Here is a 20,187-nt window from a genome sequence, read left to right as displayed (position 1 = left end):
TTCTGGCAGTGCCCCTCCCAAGACTAGACTCTGGATCCGCCCCTGGGTGGGTGTGATGCAAGTTGGAGTGATGGGCGCCAGACACTTGTTGAATGCAAAAGAGATTTATTGTCTCTTAACAAAACTGTGGGAGAGAGGGTTAGGGCCAGGACACTCTTAAGTAGATGCAATGATAATTGGCACACTCTGAGACTTCTATAGGTAGACAGCTATACAGGGAAAAGCCTCCAGACGGATACCACTTCTGTATAGGTAGGACCGCTGTCTCCTATGGCAACAGATCTTGTAACACTCGCTAACAGTAGTTGTACTTAACTATTGGCAACACAGAATACTTATTCTCTTACACTACAGTCTCTCACTGTAGACTCTTACTCACTGGGCTCCCAGTCTCTCTCTAGTCTTCCAGATTCAATCGTCACTGAATCTCCTGAGCTCTTCCACAGCTAGCACGCTGTATACTCCTTAAGTATCACCTCCGCTATCCTGCTGGGTCCCTAGCTTGGTATTCAATGATCCTCAAGTGTCACCCCTGCTGTCCTGCTGGGTTCCTGGCTTGGCACCTGCTGAAGCCTTCCCCCTTCTTCACCGTCCTCGGCTGGTGAGAAGACTGCTCTGGTACTCTCTCCAGCTTACTCACTGTAGTCTCCAGTAACAAGGTGGATGGTCCCTTAGTGGTGACAGCTTCCTCTCTACCTCTGACCACAACTGCTTCCCCGTCCGGCTGAACCTTTACAACTAGGTTGGACTCCAATCCTGCAGTCCCAACCCTACGCTGCTTCTCCTGCTCATGAAAGGGCCTCAGGCAGCCTAGCAGCCAGGTGTCCCCCTGATAGGCCTCAGGCTTCTGGCCTAGCAGCCCGGGGTGACATAACAGACGTTCACCCAGACAGCCGTCCAGGTAGCACAGAACCCCCGATCACCTGACTCCACCCAAATAAATAGGCTCTCCCAGCAGGCCAAGGGACCAAAGAAACCCCTGCCAATTGGCTGAGACACCCCATCCATCCGTAGTCTGACCTTGCTACATCCTTGTCAATCTAGCGCCACCTAGTGACAAGAGAAAAGGTACAGCAATCCAGAGTTAGAGAGGAATCAGTGGATCTTCTAACAGTCAGGATGATTAATACCTGACAAACTAAATTTATTAGCAACCCTGCCTAAACACCAGGGTGCTACATGTATTTACTATGTATATTTTTTTTTTGCCAGATTATTCATTGTTATGTCAAAGATTGTAAGGTCCTGAGGAAACGAGGACTGCCAAACACGTCAACCTTTTTTGATTTCTTGGTGTACCACGGGCAGAAAACAAGTAAATCAGTATTTCTTCCTTGCTTCTAGCCAGGTCCAACCCTTATGGGACCTGAATGTGGAATGTTTTTTATGTGACTTTAAACCTGTAATAAACTTTGCATTCACTTTTTTATACATTTACGTGTTTGCCTTCTTTTGTACCAGTAAAGTCCAACTATACCCTCTTTTTTAAATCTTGACACAACCTATGGATGTGGTACACTATTAGGGGGCTTATTTTATAGTGCTAAGTAATTTTATTGGGGACTATACATTGGATCATAAAGAGGCACAACTGAGTTGGGACTTTTTAACTGCTTAAGGACCGCCCCACATACATATACTGCGCCAGGGCGACCCTTTAGCACAAAATCACGTACTTGTACGTGATTTCTTTCTTCGGGTCTGGGGTGCATGCGTGCGCTGTCGGCGACATGCTCCCCCTGTGATTGGACACAGCAGGAGCCAACTAGCGGGTTCGGCGGACCCGATGTCTGCCAGGACCCGCCGATCATTCTTGAGGCAGACAGAACGGTGGTCTGCCTATGTAAACGAAGCAGATCGCCATTCTGTCAGAGGGGAATATAAAGATTTTGTGTTTCTGCTAAGCAAAAACACGGATCTCTGTCTTCCTCCAGTCAAAGCACATCCCCCACAGTTAGCAAGAACTCCCAGGGAGCACATTTAACCCTTTGATCACCTCTGATGTTAACCCCTTCCCTGCCAGTGTCATTAATACAGTGACAGTGCATTTTTTTTAGCGCTGATCACTGTATTGGTGTCACTTAGTGTTAGTTTTGTCCGCCCCAATGTTGCAGTCCCACTAAAAATTGCTGATCACCGCCATTACTAGTAAAAAAATTAATAAAGAAATAAAAAGTTCATAAATCTATCCCATAGTTTGTAGACGTTATAACTTTTGTGCAAACCAATCAATATGTACACTTATTGGGATTTTTTTTTTACCAAAAACATAGATTTTTTTAATTGGATATGTTTTATAGCAGAAAGTAAAAAATATTGTTTTTCAAAATTGTCGCTTTTTTTTGCGCAAAAAACAAAAACCACAGAGGTGATCAAATACCACCAAAAGAAAGCTCTATTTGTGGGAAAAAATGTACAGAAATTTTATTTGGGTACAGCGTCCCACGACCGCGCAATTGTCAGTTACAGCAACGCAGAGCTGTATCGCAAAAAATGGCCTGGTCAGGAAGGGGGGTACACTTTCCGGGGAAGAAGTGGTTAAAGGGAGGTAATTCTTTCAAAGGTGGGACACTTAGGAGCTTTGCTATACTGTTTTAGTATTCAGATCAATCAATTCTTCTCTATGGAACTCTCTTGTTTCCTAAGACAATGCTATATATGAGGCCTTTTCTTTTGCCATAGTCAGGATTAGGACATTGCCCCTTTAAAGGGGCAATGACTCCAAGAATTAGTGTATGCGAATAATAAATTGTAGAAAAATATAGTTTAATACAAATTCTAAAACACATCAGTACATAAAAGCTTTTGTCAAAACTGCATAGTAAACTGATGTCATAAATTAAAAGAGCATAATCAGACCACTATTTACAACACTGATGTGCAGATATGCATAGTGAAGCTCAAGCTCAACGCGTTTCAAGGTTTTTTGGGGGCGTAGTTCCTCTTCGTCAGGAGCAAGTGGTGTCAGAATTTATGCAATCTACAATTCATAAAGATATAGATAAATACAAAATATATGCATACATAGATTAATTTATCCAGATACAAGCACTATACAATTTAGAAAAACATCATTTACTGACCATATACGTGTATTTACATGCAGGTATCCTGATACTTTGAATTAGGGATGAGGAAAAAGGGGGGGGGGGCAGGTAACAGAAGGGATGGCTACGCCGACCACACGATGACCCAAACACGGAGGGACAGATACGCCCACGACCACCAGAGTGACAGATCAAAAAGGGGGAGCAGTGACCCAGCGGGAGACAAACCTAAACCAGAGCCGGAAGTTCCGGCGGTGACGGAGGTCCGAGTCTGTGGAGATCATATGGATAGACATAAGTATATAGTACTTACCATATTAGTAATACATAATAGGTTGCATGTGCGAACAAAGTCATCACATGCCAATTCGGTAATAGCAAGACAGTATACTCAAAAACATACCTCACTTAGGAATAAACGGTGGGGGGGCTGAGCCTCAAAGGATTTATCTATCTTCCACGCTGAGGAGCACTTCTGGTTCCAGAATTGGCTTTCCGGACGTTTTCCTGACACTACACACTGCTGATTCTACACCATCTACAGGGGTGCTAGCCCGAGGATCATCTACAGAGGCTCTGTCACGGAACGTCCCACACTCCGCTTGAGTGCTTCCGTCATATACCACTTCCTCCCAGTCTGTATACAGATATCCCAACCTCTCTGAGCACAAACAAGGCGACACTTGCTTGTTGCTACCAAGAACTGTTTATTTAGACTCAAAATGACAAGACTTTATATGCCGTTGGAACCTCCTCTAACAATAGAACTGTAACCTAATTAACATAATTGACATGAGCTAATTAACTAATCCTCTATACAGCCTAGGTGACTGAGACATGACCTATTGCCCAGACTGAGTTAATTATCACAGGACATTTCTCACAATAGCAGCTCCAATAGGAGTCGTCCCGTCTCCTACATTGTATAGAGGACAATCTGATCAGCTCATTCAATTAACATAAACACAGGTAGTTGGAATTGATGACACCAGCATCTCCTCACAGGATGTGTCCCAACAGAATGAATCAGTCTTATCAGCAGGGGGCTGCTGGAGGAATCCCCCCTCCCTCTTCAGGGACACAAATCTACAGTAAGGAGTCCCCATACAATATATACATATAAACACGACTGAGTCCGATTAGTACAGTTCAGCCTGGATTTCTCATTCACCTCACAAAGAGTATTGTTCCATTGAAAATCCAGGGCCCATAATCAAAAGGCAACAGGCTTGCATTCAGTCCTCTCCAACAGCCTCTGTTCTGGCTAGGTCTGTCACAGGCTCTATCACTGCTCCCTTCTCCAGCGGCCAGCCAGCGGCTTGTCATCTTTATTGGAACACAGCTCATCTCCCCACGGACCCTCCAGTGACCCCGGACCCTATTATATCTATATGCCTGATTACCTCATCCCTTTGTGAGTAGCCATTTGGCTGTTTGTTATACTATATTAAATGCTATTTTTAATACTACACTTAGTCTGGCGCACCTTGTTTTCTCCCTATTATCTCTGTATAGTGCTTGTATCTTGATAAATTAATCTGTGTATGCATATATTTTATTTTTACCTATATCTTTATGAATTGTAGATTGCATAAATTCTGACACCACTTGCTCCTGACGATGAGGAACTATGCCCCCCAAAAAACTCAAAACGCGTTGAGTTTGAGCTTCACTATACATATCTGCACATCAGTGTTGTAAATAGTGGTCTGATTATGCTCTTCTAATTTATGACATCAATTTACTATGCAGTTTTGATAAAAGCTTTTATGTATTGATGTGTTTTAGAATTTGTATAACTATATTTTTCTACAATTTATTGTTCGCATACACTAATTCTTGGAGTCATTGCCCCTTTAAAGTCCCAGCAGAGGGTTTCCTTTTGTCTTGTTTATGTACTTTTAGGGATGTGGACAATTTCTCCTTTTCCCCAATAGAATTGAACTATTCTCTGTATAGCCCTAATGACACTGGCAGGGAAGGGGTTAACATAAGGGGCGATCAAAGGGTTAAATGTGTTCCCTGGGAGTTCTTGCTAACTGTGGGGGAGGTGCTTTGACTGGGGGAAGACAGAGATCCGTGTTTCTGCTTAACACAAGATCTCTATCTTCCCCTCTGACAGAATGGCGATCTGCTTCGTTTACATAGGCAGACCGCCTTTTAGTTACACAAAGCCACAGGTTTTCATTGTGAAAGATTACAACCTTCTAGCTGCCAGAATCCAAATGACCAATGGCATCATCAGTTGATAAGGAAGATGTCAGTCGCCTCTATAGCATCCTTGTTTGACCCTCCCCTGCCCCTCTCCAGCAGCACTGGGGTCACATTAGCTGAGTGATGGAGAAAAGGGAGAAGAGAAACCCTGGAATACTAGTCAGTTCCAGTTTGCAAATATGTATTTGCTTTGGAAGAATAAATCACCTCTAACGTTGGGTGTCCAACCTGTTTGAATTTTTCTGCATTATGTAAAACTATTATGCCCCGTACACACGGTCGGACTTTGTTCGGACATTCCGACAACAAAATCCTAGGATTTTGGCTCAAACTTGTTTTGCCTACACACGGTCGCACAAAGTTGTCGGAATTTCCGATCGACAACCACGCGGTCACGTACACCGCATACGACGAGACTAGAAAAGGCCGGTTCAGAACCAAGCGCGGCACCCTTTGGGCTCCTTTTGCTAATCTCGTGTTAGTAAAAGTTTGGTGAGAGACGATTCGCGCTTTTTCAGACTCGTGGCCACTCCTCAGGCCACCAGTTTTGATGTTGAAGAATTGATGTCTGCCGTGGGGGTCCCAGGCTTCGCTAATTTCTCTTGTTGATCCAGTGTTGCCTTCCTCTTTGTTTGGTTCTGATCCCTTAATAAAGGATTTTTGTTTTGAATTATACTCTCCTATGTGTTTTTTACTTCAAAAATGACAGTTCGTTTGTGAGGATTCAGGTACATTTCAAATATACAATGTGAAATGAACAAGGGACACCAACACCAAACAATCTCCTGAAGATTAAATAATAAAAGATATCAATGGTGTTGGGGTAACTTGACACACAAAACACACACAAAAATATTCTGGAGTAAAAATAAAAATAACATTGAACAAAGATCAGCCTTTGAAAAAATCCAAACATTAAAGATAAAATTTTATCTCTTGCTCTCCAACTTTGTGTGTCGGAAAATCCGAAAATGTCCGATGGCGCCCACACACGGTCGGAATTTCCGACAACACGCTCCGATCGGACATTTTCCATCGGAAAATCCGACCGTGTGTACGGGGCATTAGACTAGCTTTTATATTTTAGAATGGGGTGCCTCAAGACTGTCCATAATTTTTATGGAGTGCCTTGAGACTGTCCATCATTTTTATGGGGTGCCTCGAGACTGTATATAACTTTTATAGGGTGCCTTGAGACTGTCCATAATTTTTATGGGGTCCCGCGAGACTGTCCATAATTTCATGCGGTGCCTCAAGACTGTCCACTGAAAAAAGGTTGAGAAACTGATATAATGTACCGATGAGTAATTTTGTACAACGTTCGGTTAAAAATCTACTAGTGTATTGCCAGTTTAACCAGTACTGTGGGAAAACAGCCAGCAGTGCCATGTTGCCCCAAGACTAGGAAACACTATCACTATCTCTCTCACATGGTAGGCTTGTATTAGATATGTCCCCATATACTGTGTCTGGAATGATTAAGACACACATGAATACTTTGCAGGGCAGATCCGGATTTTAATGGAAAAGTGTTACCATGGTGTTTTATTGAATTCCGGGTAATAAAGATCTAAATGAGGACATAGCTATGCAAAATACTTTTTTATATATAATATACTATGTATGAAAATGTTTACAGTTCACTGTAGTCTTGTAAAACAAGCTTATTTTGTTTACTTTGTATGATATGTCATAATGCTAGATTCCAGACCTAAAGTGGTTGTAAAGGCACAAGATTTTTTACCTCCAGGCTGGGTTCACACATATGCGATGCGGGAAACAGCGCGATTCCAGGTGCGGTTCCCACATCGCATGTTAGGCAGTTCACACTGCCCTATGCGAACCTTTGCGGGTGTCAATACAAAGTCAATGACACCCCCAGATCGGTTCACAGATCGCAGTGTGAACTGTGAAATGGGGCAGGAATTGGATCGCATGGGTGTTTTTTTTTTTTTTTTGTATAAATAAAGTTACTGTGTATCAAAAATTTGAAAACAGACCAAAACAAATTTGGAAACCATTTGTATATATAGTAATAAGGTTACCTGGACAGCTTGTTCCCAATGGCATGTTCCACCAGCAGCTGTCCATCCCAAAGTGAGCGCACTATAAATAAGGTCCCAGACACCCAACTGATCCGCACTAATGCGGACCAGATGAGAGTGGGTCATCGCCTCCCAACTTCCCATAGGCAGGCCCCCTGGGATGTGGATGCGCTGCACCTCCACATGGCGCAGGTGCAGAAACCGCCATGCGTGTGCGCCGGGCAGCCAACACGGCGCACATGTCGTGCAGACAACATGGCGCACGCACAGCGACGTCATGCACACGTGCCACGGAGGGACGCGATACATTGACGTCCCACCAGCACGGCAAGACATCCTCTGACGACATAGTCGTCATGGATACAAAGGGGACGAGGCAGTCCGCGTTGGTGTGGCGGACTCCACATACCAACACGGCCTCTATTGAAGAGACCATTTGCAGTGCCGGGTGCACATGAGATGGGTATTGACCAATAATGCCCTGCCCAGCTGGTAAAGAGATATAACGCTGGTTATATAAGAAAAATGGATAGCAAATCCAAAATATAAAGTCAATCTGCATTAAGGCAATAAACAACACAGAACACAATACAGAATTATGGACAAGAGAAGGGTACAATTGATGAATATTGGTCATGTACATAAAGCTCTAGACGTGTGCATTCGTTTTCGTCCGAATGCATTTTCGTCCGAATTTCAGGTATTTTCGTTATCGTTTTAACAAACGATAACGAAAGTGCAGAATCTGAAAAACAAAAGATCCGACAACCAAATGCTTTATTTTCGTTTTCGTTGCTAAAACAGTTCGATATAGATAGGAGATTCGACATGATGATGACAATAACAATCTGTGTCCATCAAACCTGTGGTCGAATGTGCCTAACCTTAACTCTATTAGTCCAAGATTATTCTACATAGAGAGAAAAGATTCGACGTAGGGGAGAAAAGATTCGACGTAGGGGAGAAAAGATAAATAAAAATAATGATGATGATGAATGTTATTGGTTACAAACGTACTTTGGCTTATGGTGTCTTTTGAAAGTTCTAAGAAGATTCGACGGAGCAGGTAAACTATACGGCGTCGTACAGTTTAGCTGCTCTGTCGAATCTTCTTTTAACATTCAACAGACATCAAAAGCCTTCAATGACAGATTCGACCTTAATTTGGATTTTCGGACGAATGCAATTTTTAACGAAAAACTAAATAAATAAAAACGAATTTCAGGAGTAACTAAATAAATTTATTTTTCGGATGAAAACGAAATTCCGAAACAAAATATTTCAGTGTGCACATGTCTATAAAGCGCACTGTAGGTACATGTCAGCAGAAAGAAGGGGAGAGGAAAAAAAGGAATGCAGCAAAAGAGAAGGTAAAGAGAACAGGGGGGAGAACTTATGCCTCATAGATCAAGTATTTCAGATAGAGAGAATATATACATATCTCTCTCTCTCTATTTCTCCATCCCGCCTGAATTGAAGCCCTCCAGGAAGGGCTTGAAGCAAACCGCATCATTCAATCTGGGAGGGTGTGTGGCTCTTAGCATATTTATCCAACGCAGTTCAAGCTGGAGGAAACTTTTGTTCCAGGCTCCTCCCCTTGGACTGGGATGGATGCGATCAAAAATTAAAAATTTAATCCGGGGAAAAATCCCCCGGTGGATCAAGGTGGTATGCCTACCCAGGGGCAAATCGGGATTGCAGACTTGCATACTTCTGATATGTCGATAAGCTCTTTTCCAAAAGGGGAGCTTCGTCTTCCCGATGTAAAAGCAACCGCAATCACTGAGATGGTACACTACCCCAAATGTCTTGCAATTTGCAAAGTGTCAAGGTTTAAAGGTTTGACCATTGGATAGGGTGGGACTTTTGATGGTATCCATATATTTACAATAACCACATGAGCCGCACATGAAGGTGCCTTTGTATTTACAGTGATCCACTTCCCTGTCTCCCCTATACTGGCTTTTCACCAATCTAGAGGCAATGGATGTTGCTCTCCTGAAGGTGAAGAGGGGTATCTCTGGAACCAGCCACCCCAGGTTGGGGTCCATAGTGAGAATGTGCCAGAACTTGTAAACAATTTTCCGAATATCCACATGTTGGTTACAGTATTTGGACATAATTCTCAGAGAATTCTCCTGATTCGGATATCTCTGAGAATATAGAAGGTTCTGTCTGGTGTGTGTTGTGGCCCATCTGAATGCCTTTTTCAGTGTGTGAATCAATGTATTCATTTTTGCCAAAATTCTTTAGATAATCAGACATCAAGGTGTCCCAGTCGTTGTCCAAATAATTCGTCATGACGTGACTCCAGGGGAGGGGCCAGGAAGGAGTGAGCAGCGAACAGCTGAGCCGGGAGAAGCGCATACCCCGCGGCAGACCATTCAATATATTTTTTACGGCTTTCGATTGTTTGGTGCACATTAGCACCAAGGGAATGTGAGTACCCCTTTGTGGGAAGTTGTCTTTTGAATAAATATTTTTTAAATTGGATTACACTATGTAGTCTCTCTTCATTTTCATGAATGATGTCTATGGAGCCATACTGACCCAGAGCGGAGATCGATATAGCTTACCACACTTAGCCCAGGGGGTGGCTACACAGCGTGTTTTGACACAAGTTAAACACTGTGTCACACGCTTTAAGGTGAGCGCAATCACTGTGGGGGGGCACTGAGGCACATCAAGGTTATCTATGACACTGGAATTCAGCACATTGGAGGATTTGGACGTTTATTGATTTTTATGGATACGGAAGCACTTTTTAATTTTGGACACTATTATGAGGATTTCACTGATTAAGATTTATTGAGTGCATTTCTAAAAACGCATTGCGCGTTTATGTTTAATATTTTAATAGATATCTGCATGTTGCACTTTATATGAGCTTTGCATGTTTTATGTTTGTCACTGCATTTGGTATTCATTATATGCACAAATATGTATTTTGGCACTATTAAAGGTGCATATGTGCACATTACACTTTAACTGGTCACATGTATATATATATACTGTATGCACATTGCACGTGAATAGTGATGTAAATATTTTTAAGTGATTTTGGATATTACCCCTTATGATACATAATCAAGCGCAGTGCAAATCTTTTTATGTATATCTAAAGGCAATGGATGTTGCTCTCCTGAAGGTGAAGAGGGGTATTTCTGGAACCAGCCGGTCCAGGTTGGGGTCCATAGTGAGAACGTGCCAAAACTTAGAAACAATTTTCTGAATATCCACATGTTAGTTACAGTATTTGGTTATAATTCTCAGAGGATTCTCCTGATTTGGATATCTCTGAGAATATAGAAGGTTCTGTCTGGTGTGTGTTGTAGCCCGTCTGAATGCCTTTTTCAGTGATGTATTGGAATATTCCCATAGAGGCAGCCTGTCATGCAATTTGCCAGCCTCGATTTTATAGACATCATTGTTTGTACAATTGCGTCTCACTCTTAAATATTGGCTGTATGGATCTAATTAAAGTTTTGGGATGGAAACTTGAAGCATTAAAATAGTGTTGCCTGAGGTGGCTTTGCAGTACAGGCTGCTGCTGAGTGTACCATGTACATCTCTAGAAACTTGATCAAGAAATGAGATGCTATGGGCACTTGTGGACATGGTGAAGGTTAGATTGAAGTCATTGCGATTCATTCTCGCCAGACAAAGATTGAGCAGTTCCAGGGGGCCGTCCCAAATGGCGAACACGTCGTCAATATACATAAACCACACTAGAAGGTGGTCTGTGTATATTGACAAGGCCTCGTCATTGAGTAACATGGTCTCCCACTCCCCCAGGTGCAGGTTGGTACAAAGTTTAAGGAAGTTGTATCATTTCCCTTTGCATCAATTTCCCCGTATATTCTCTTGCATCCATGGTTATGTGTTAAATATATGTATTTTTTATCTATGATACTCCAATAAATATTTTTTATTTTTTCTACTTTTTGTCTACGTGGTAGTGCCTATAAAGTCTCACCCCTAGGGGGTCTCTCTTTTTCTATGTTTTAATTGGGATGTGGCACACCCCTCTGAGCAGTTCCTATCAGAAACCTTCTTTCATTTATGTTTTGGTAGCAAATACCTTCCCCTGCTTTTTTCTGATGGGACTACTCTTTTTCACCTTAGGACTAGAGGTTCATATTGACACGGGAGAGAGTGAGACTTCGATGTATCAATGAACCACAGTTCATTACCCATGTACTACTTTTCTTCAATTTATTTTTCCTTTTTCATTATATTTTTTTTTTTAACAAAATAATAATTTTTTGAGTCACGTCATGACGAATTATTTGGGCAACGACTGGGACACCTTGATGTCTGATTTTTAAAGAATTTTGGCAAAAATGAATACATTGATTCACACACTGAAAAAGGCATTCAGATAGGCCACAACACACACCAGACAGAACCTTCTATATTCTCAGAGATATCCGAATCAGGAGAATTCTCTGAGAATTATGTCCAAATACTGTAACCAACATGTGGATATTCGGAAAATTGTTTACAAGTTCTGGCACATTCTCACTATGGACCCCAACCTGGGGTGGCTGGTTCCAGAGATACCCCTCTTCACCTTCAGGAGAGCAACATCCATTGCCTCTAGATTGGTGAAAAGCCAGTATAGGGGAGACAGGGAAGTGGATCACTGTAAATACAAAGGCACCTTCATGTGCGGCTCATGTGGCTATTGTAAATATATGGATACCAACAAAAGTCCCACCCTACCCAATAGTCAAACCTTTAAACCTCGACACTTTGCAAATTGACATTTGGGGTAGTGTACCATCTCAGTGATTGCGGTTGCATTTACATCGGGAAGACGAAGCTCCCCTTTTGGAGAAGAGCTTATCGACATATCAGAAGTAGGGATGAGCTTCGAGTTCGAGTCGAACTCATGTTCGACTCGAACATTGGCTGTTCGCAAGTTCACCGAACAGCGAACAATTTGGGGTGTTCGCGGCAAATTTGAATGCCGCGGAACACCCTTTAAAAGTCTATGGGAGAAATCAAAAGTGCTAATTTTAAAGGCTAATATGCAAGTTATTGTCATAAAAAGTGTTTGGGGACCTGGGTCCTGCCCCAGGGGACATGGATCAATGCAAAAAAAAGTTTTAAAAACGGCCGTTTTTTCAGGAGCAGTGATTTTAATAATGCTTAAAGTCAATCAATAAAAGTGTAATATCCCTTTAAATTTCGTACCTAGGGGGTGTCTATAGTGTGCCTGTAAAGGGGCGCATGTTTCCTGTGTTTAGAACAGTCTGACAGCAAAATGACATTTTGAAGGAAAAAACTCATTTAAAACTACCCGCGGCTATTGCATTGCCGACAATACACATAGAAGTTCATTGATAAAAACGGCATGGGAATTCCCCAAAGGGGAACCCCGAACCAAAATTAAAAAAAAAAAAAATGACGTGGGAGTCCCCCTAAATTCCATACCAGGCCCTTCAGGTCTGGTATGGATATTAAGGGGAACCCCGGCCAAAATTAAAAAAAAAAAATGACGTGGGGTTCCCCCTAAATTCCATACCAGACCCTTCAGGTCTGGTATGGATTTTAAGGGGAACCCCGCGCCAAAAAAAAAAAAAAAAACGGCGTGGGGTCCCCCCAAAAATCCATACCAGACCCTTATCCGAGCACGCAACCTGGCAGGCCGCAGGAAAAGAGGGGGGGACGAGAGTGCGGCCCCCCCTCCCTCCTGAACCGTACCAGGCCATATGCCCTCAACATTGGGAGGGTGCTTTGGGGTAGCCCCCCAAAACACCTTGTCCCCATGTTGATGAGGACAAGGGCCTCATCCCCACAACCCTGGCCGGTGGTTGTGGGGGTCTGCGGGCGGGGGGCTTATCGGAATCTGGAAGCCCCCTTTAACAAGGTGACCCCCAGATCCCGGCCCCCCCCTGTGTGAAATGGCAAGGGGGTACATAAGTACCCCTACCATTTCACGAAAAAAGTGTCAAAAATGACAAGAGACAGTTTTTGACAATTCCTTTATTTAAATGCTTCTTCTTTCTTCTATCTTCCTTCATCTTCTGGTTCTTCTGGTTCTTCTGGCTCTTCTGGTTCTTCCTCCGGCGTTCTCGTCCAGCATCTCCTCCGCGGCGTCTTCTATCTTCTTCTCCTCGGGCCGCTCCGCACCCATGGCATGGGGGGGAGGCTCCCGCTCTTCTCTTCTTCTTTTCTTCTCTTCTTCTCTTCTTCATTTTCTTCTCTGGGCCGCTCCGCAATCCATGCTGGCATGGAGGGAGGCTCCCGCTGTGTGACGGCGCTCCTCGTCTGACAGTTCTTAAATAACGGGGGGGGGGGGGGCCACCCGGTGACCCCGCCCCCCTCTGACGCACGGTGACTTGACGGGACTTCCCTGTGACGTCACGGGGAATGCCACAGGGAAGTCCCGTCAAGTCACCGTGCGTCAGAGGGGGGCGGGGTCACCGGGTGGCCCCGCCCCCCCCGTTATTTAAGAACTGTCAGACGAGGAGCGCCGTCACACAGCGGGAGCCTCCCTCCATGCCAGCATGGATTGCGGAGCGGCCCGGAGAAGAAAATGAAGAAGAGAAGAAGAGAAGAAAAGAAGAAGAGAAGAGCGGGAGCCTCCCCCCCATGCCATGGGTGCGGAGCGGCCCGAGGAGAAGAAGACAGAAGACGCCGCGGAGGAGATGCTGGACGAGAACGCCGGAGGAAGAACCAGAAGAGCCAGAAGAACCAGAAGATGAAGGAAGATAGAAGAAAGAAGAAGCATTTAAATAAAGGAATTGTCAAAAACTGTCTCTTGTCATTTTTAACATTTTTGACACTTTTTTCGTGAAAGTACCCCCTTACCATTTCACACAGGGGGGGGGCCGGGATCTGGGGGTCACCTTGTTAAAGGGGGCTTCCAGATTCCGATAAGCCCCCCGCCCGCAGACCCCCACAACCACCGGCCAGGGTTGTGGGGATGAGGCCCTTGTCCTCATCAACATGGGGACAAGGTGTTTTGGGGGGCTACCCCAAAGCACCCTCCCAATGTTGAGGGCATGTGGCCTGGTACGGTTCAGGAGGGAGGGGGGGCCGCACTCTCGTCCCCCCCTCTTTTCCTGCGGCCTGCCAGGTTGCGTGCTCGGATAAGGGTCTGGTATGGATTTTTGGGGGGACCCCACGCCGTTTTTTATTTTTTTTTTTTTGGCGCGGGGTTCCCCTTAAAATCCATACCAGACCTGAAGGGTCTGGTATGGAATTTAGGGGGAACCCCACGTCATTTTTTTTTTTTTTATTTTGGCCGGGGTTCCCCTTAATATCCATACCAGACCTGAAGGGCCTGGTATGGAATTTAGGAGGACTCCCACGTCATTTTTTTTTTTTATTTTGGTTCGGGGTTCCCCTTTGGGGAATTCCCATGCCGTTTTTATCAATGAACTTCTATGTGTATTGTCGGCAATGCAATAGCCGCGGGTAGTTTTAAATGAGTTTTTTCCTTCAAAATGTCATTTTGCTGTCAGACTGTTTTAAACACAGGAAACATGCGCCCCTTTACAGGCATACTATAGACACCCCCCAGGTACGAAATTTAAAGGGATATTACACTTTTATTGTTTGACTTTAAGCATTATTAAAATCACTGCTCCTGAAAAAACGGCCGTTTTTAAAACTTTTTTTTGCATTGATCCATGTCCCCTGGGGCAGGACCCAGGTCCCCAAACACTTTTTATGACAATAACTTGCATATAAGCCTTTAAAATTAGCACTTTTGATTATTCATGTTCGTGTCCCATAGACTTTAACGGTGTTCGCATGTTCGAACGAACTTTTTTCCTGTTCGCATGTTCTGGTGCGAACCGAACAGGGGGGTGTTCGGCTCATCCCTAATCAGAAGTATGCAAGTCTGCAATCCCGATTTGCCCCTGGGTAGGCATACCACCTTGATCCACCAGGGGATTTTTCCCCTGATTAAATTCCATTATTCCATTATTTCCATTCCATTAACCACCTCAATACCGGGCCAATTCTGACACTTTGCTCCTACATGTAAAAATCATAATTTTTTTGCTAGAAAATTACATAGAACCCCCAAACATTATATATGTTTTTTTAGCAAAGACCCTAGAGAATACAATGGCGGTTGTTGCAACTTTTTATCTCACACAGTATTTGCGCAGGAATTTTTCGAACGCGTTTTTTTTGGGAAAAAAACTGTTTTGTGTTTAAAAAAAAAACAAAACAGTAAAGTTAGCCCAATGTTTTTGCATTTTGTGAAAGATGAAGTTACGCTGAGTAAATAGATACCTAACATGTCACGCTTCAAAATTGCACACGCTCGTGGAATGGCGCCAATGTTCGGTACTTAAAAATCCCCATAGGTGACGCTGTAAATTTTTTTACTGGTTACATGTTTTGAGTTACAGAGGAGGTCTAGGGCCAAAATTATTGCTCTCGCTCCAACGTTCGCGGCGATACCTCACATGTATGGTTTGAACACCGTTTTCATATGTGGGCGGGACTTACGTATGCGTTCGCTTCTACGTGCGAGCACACGGGGACAGCGGCGCTTTAAAAAATTTTTTTTTTTTATTGTTAATTATATTTTATTTTTTTTTATTTTGACACTTTTTTGCAAAAAAAAAAAAACTGATCACTTTTATTCCTATTACAAGGAATGTAAACATCCCTTGTAATAGCAATATGACATGACAGGTCCTCTTAATAGTGAGATATGGGGTCAATAAGACCCCATATCTCACCACTAGGCTGGGAAGCCTGAAATAAAAAAAAAAAATAAAACGATCGCCGCTTCCAGGCCGAAGCGGCGCCGTTTTTTTGAATGGAGAGGCCGGGCGTGACGTCATAACATCGCGCCCGGCCTCCGACGATCATAGAGACTCTGGGGACCATCTGGTCCGCCGGAAATCTCTATGATCTACATCCGGCGCCGGCGGATCCGCTATCCGACTCACCGATCGCTGAGGTGAGTCGGTAGAAGCACCGGAGGGCGGCGGGAGGGGGGGGACGTCCCCTCTCGCCTCCCATAGGAACGATCAAGCGGCGGAACAGCCGCTATGATCATTCCTATGGTGTAGAGATTCGCCGGCTGAAACCGGCAATATCTGAATGAAGTCTGTAACTACAGGCATCATTCAAATATACCCGCCCAAATCCCAGGACGTCATTTGACGGTGGGCGGTGGGCTAGCGGTTAAATTCCCAGTCCAAGGGGAGGAGCCTGGAACAAAAGTTTCCTCCAGCTTGAACTGCGTTGGATATATATGCTAAGAGCGACACACCCTCCCAGATTGAATGATGCAGTTTGCTTCAAGCTCTTCCTGGAGGGCTTCAATTCAGGCGGGATGGAGAAATAGAGAGAGAGAGATATGTATATATTCTCTCTATCTGATATACTTGATCCACGAGGCCATATGTTCCCCCCCCCCCCCCGTTCTCTTTACCTTCTCTTTTGCTGCATTCCCTTTTTTCCCTCTCCCCTCCTTTCTGCTGACATGCACCTACAGTGCGCTTTATGTACATGACCAATATTCATCAATTGTATCCTTCTCTTGTCCATGATTCTGTATTGCGTGCTCATTATGTTAAGACTGTGACATGGAGTCCTCTGCACATCCCCTCCATTATGCATTCTGTGTTGTTTATTGCTTTAATGCAGATTGATATTATATGATGGATTTGCTATCCATTTTTCTTATATAACCAATGTTATATCTCTTTACCAGCTGGGCAAGGCATTATTGGTAAATACCCATCTTATGTGCACCCGGCACCACAAATGGTCTCTTCAATAGAGGCCGTTTTGGTATGTGGAGTCTGCCACACCAACGCGGACTGCCTCGTCCCCTTTGTGTCCATGACGACCATGTCATCAGAGGATGCCTTGTCGTGCTGGTGGGACATCGATACGTCACGTCCCTCCGTGGCACGTGTGCGTGATGTCGCTGCGCATGCGCCATGTTGTCTGCATGACGTGTGCGTCATGTTGGCTGGTGGCGCACGCGCGTGGCGGTTTATGCGCCTGCGACTTCCGGGTAGTCCATTTCCTTTTCTGTCCATCTGCCTGATAGTGACGTCACCGTTGTACTTGGGTATGTTTTAACATCAGGTTTAGGGCCCAACCAAGGAGGGGGAATTGTTTAGTTTCTTTTTTTCCCCCTCCTTGTTCCTTCTCCGTACATTGATAATCATTATGCTTTCTATGTTTGTTTTTCCTCCAGACTCCTTACCTGCTGGGCCTCAGTGCACAAAATGGTGTTATCGCCATTTGCCAATAAGAGAACAAGGTGCCGATAATGGTGCTGAAAATGCACACAAGACTTTACCACGATTTTCCTGCAACTTTACCGGGATTTTATTATGCTTATGGTGTGTTTTTCATAAGTCATGTGACTCAAAAAGCGCATCAAAAACGTAACACGGGTGCGTTCTAGATGCATTCTTTGTGCATTTTCAATGCATTTCAACATGGAGGTGCGTTTTTGGTGCGGTTTTCTTTAACTGACCAAAAATGCTGCAAGCAGGATTTTTAAAACCACAACAGAAGCACAATGGACCATTGTGAAGACATACAGTATCTCACAAAAGTTAATACACCCCTCACATTTTTATTAATATTTTATTCTATCTTTTCATGTAACAACACTGAAGAAATTACACTTTGCTACAATGTAAAGTAGTGAGTGTACAGCTTGTATAACAGTGTAAATTTGCTGTCCCCTCAAAATAACTCAACACACAGCCATTAATGTTTAAACCGCTGGCAACACAAGTGAGTACACAACCAAGTGAAAAAGTCCAAATTAGCCACAAAGTGTCAACATTTTGTGTAGCCACCATTATTTTCCAGCACTGCCTTAACCCTCTTGGGCATGGAGTTCACCAGAGCTTCACAGATTGCCACTGGAGTCCTCTTCCACTCCTCCATGATGACATCACAGAGTTGGTGGATGTTAGAGACCTTGCGCTCCTCCACCTTCCATTTGAGGATGCCCCGCAGATGCTCAATAGGGTTTAGGTCTGAAGACATGCTTGGCCAGTCCATCACATTTACCCTCAGCTTCTTTAGCAAGGCAGTGGTCGTCTTGGAGGTGTGTTTGGGGTCATTATAATGTAGGAATACTGCCCTGCGGCCCAGACTCTGAAGGGAGGGGATCATGCTCTGCTTCAGCATATCACAGTACATGTTGGCATTCATGGTTCCCTCAATGAACTGTAGCTCCCCAGTGCCGGCAGCACTCATGCAGCCCCAGACCATGACACTCCCACCACCATGCTTGACTGTAGGCAAGACACACTTGTCTTTGTACTCCTCACCTGGTTGCAGCCACACACGCTTGACATCATCTGAACCAAATAAGTTTATCTTGGTCTCATCAGACCACAGCACATGGTTCCAGTAAGCCATGTCCTTAGTCTGCTTGTCGTCAGCAAACTGTTTGCGGGCTTTCTTGTGCATCATCTTTAGAAGAGGCTTCCTTCTGGGAAGCAGACCGATTTGATGCAGTGTGCGGCGTATGGTCTGAGCACTGACAGTGGCCGTTTACCATGTGATGGCTCCGTCATCACTTGTAAACAAACCGGCGTCATGTCCTGTTCCTCTCTCCCCTCTCTGTACCAATCGGTACAGTGTGAGCAGAGAGGGGAGAGATCAGGTGCAGCAGCACTGTGGGCTGGATCTATAGTGCCCACAATGCTGATCTGTGCCCATTGCAGCCTCATCTATCCATCCATGCTCAGCCATCCCTCTGTCATACTCATCCAGCCATACATCCATGCTCAGCCATCCCACTGACAGTCATCCAGCAATTCATGCTCAGCCATCCCTCTGTCATACTCATCCATACTCAGCAATACTCATCCATCCACCCATGCTCGGCCATCCATACTCGGCAATACTCATCCAGCCATACTCAGCCATACCCAACCATACCCAGCCATACCCAACCATACCCAGCCATACTCAGTCATACCCAGCCGTACTCAGCCATACTAAGCTGTGCCCTGCCATATCCAGCCATACTCAGCCATACCCAGCCATATCCAGCCATACCCAGACATATCCAGCCATACCCAGCCATCTCCAGCCATACTCAGGCATACCCAGCCATACCCAGCCATACTCAGCCATCCCATCTGTACTCAGCCATCCCATCCATACTCAGCCATACTCAACCATACCCAGCCATACTCATTCATGCTCAGCCATCCCATCCATACTCAGCCATCCACATTTATGGCTCAACCATGCTCAGCCATCCCCATCCCTGGCTCATCCATCCCCATTCATGCTCATCCATGCCACATCAGTTCTCATCTATGCCACTGCATTGCCTCACAAAAGTGTAATAGGTAGTCAAATTAGATTTGACATTTATGCCCCTAGAATGCCTGATGGTGCTCCCTGCATGTTGGGCCTCTGTATGTGGCCAGGCTGTGGAAGAGTCTCCCACATGTGGTATTGCCATATTCAGAAGGAGTAGGAAATCTATTTTGGGGTGTAATTTTTGGTTTGTACATGCTATGTGTTAGAAATATTGTATAAATGGATAACTTTGTGTAAAAAAAAAATGCGTTTTAATTTTCTTTCCATATTTTCCAAAAACTTGTAGAAAAATATGACAAAAGACACATTATGCCTCATGAATTCTACGTTGGAGTGTTTTCTTTCCAAAATGGGGTCATTTTTGGGGCGTTTCCATTGTCCCGGTGCTCCAGAGCCTTCAAAAGTATAAGAGGTTGTCAAAAAATTATATGTGTAATTTATGCTCCTAGAACACCTGAAGGTGCTCCCTCAATGTTGGGCCTCTGTATGTGGTCACGCTGTATAAAGGTCTCACACATGTGGTATTGCCATACTCAGGAGGAGTAGCAGAATGTGTTTTGGGGTGTAATTGTGTGGTTGTGTGG

The 20,187-nt window shown here is 44.3% G+C and overlaps 1 protein-coding gene across 1 annotated transcript in view; it reads right to left on the bottom strand.

The window, feature by feature from the left end:
• LOC141107537 (HLA class I histocompatibility antigen, C alpha chain-like) overlaps positions 1-20,187 on the bottom strand; it is a 137,579-nt gene that overhangs the window by 25,116 nt on the left and 92,276 nt on the right. The window lies entirely within an intron of this gene.

This window comes from Aquarana catesbeiana, linkage group LG09, assembly GCF_042186555.1.
Source record: "Aquarana catesbeiana isolate 2022-GZ linkage group LG09, ASM4218655v1, whole genome shotgun sequence".
Classification (NCBI taxonomy): domain Eukaryota; kingdom Metazoa; phylum Chordata; class Amphibia; order Anura; family Ranidae; genus Aquarana; species Aquarana catesbeiana.
Note: the sequence above shows the minus strand (reverse complement) of the source record. Positions and strands in the feature narration are given on the sequence as shown.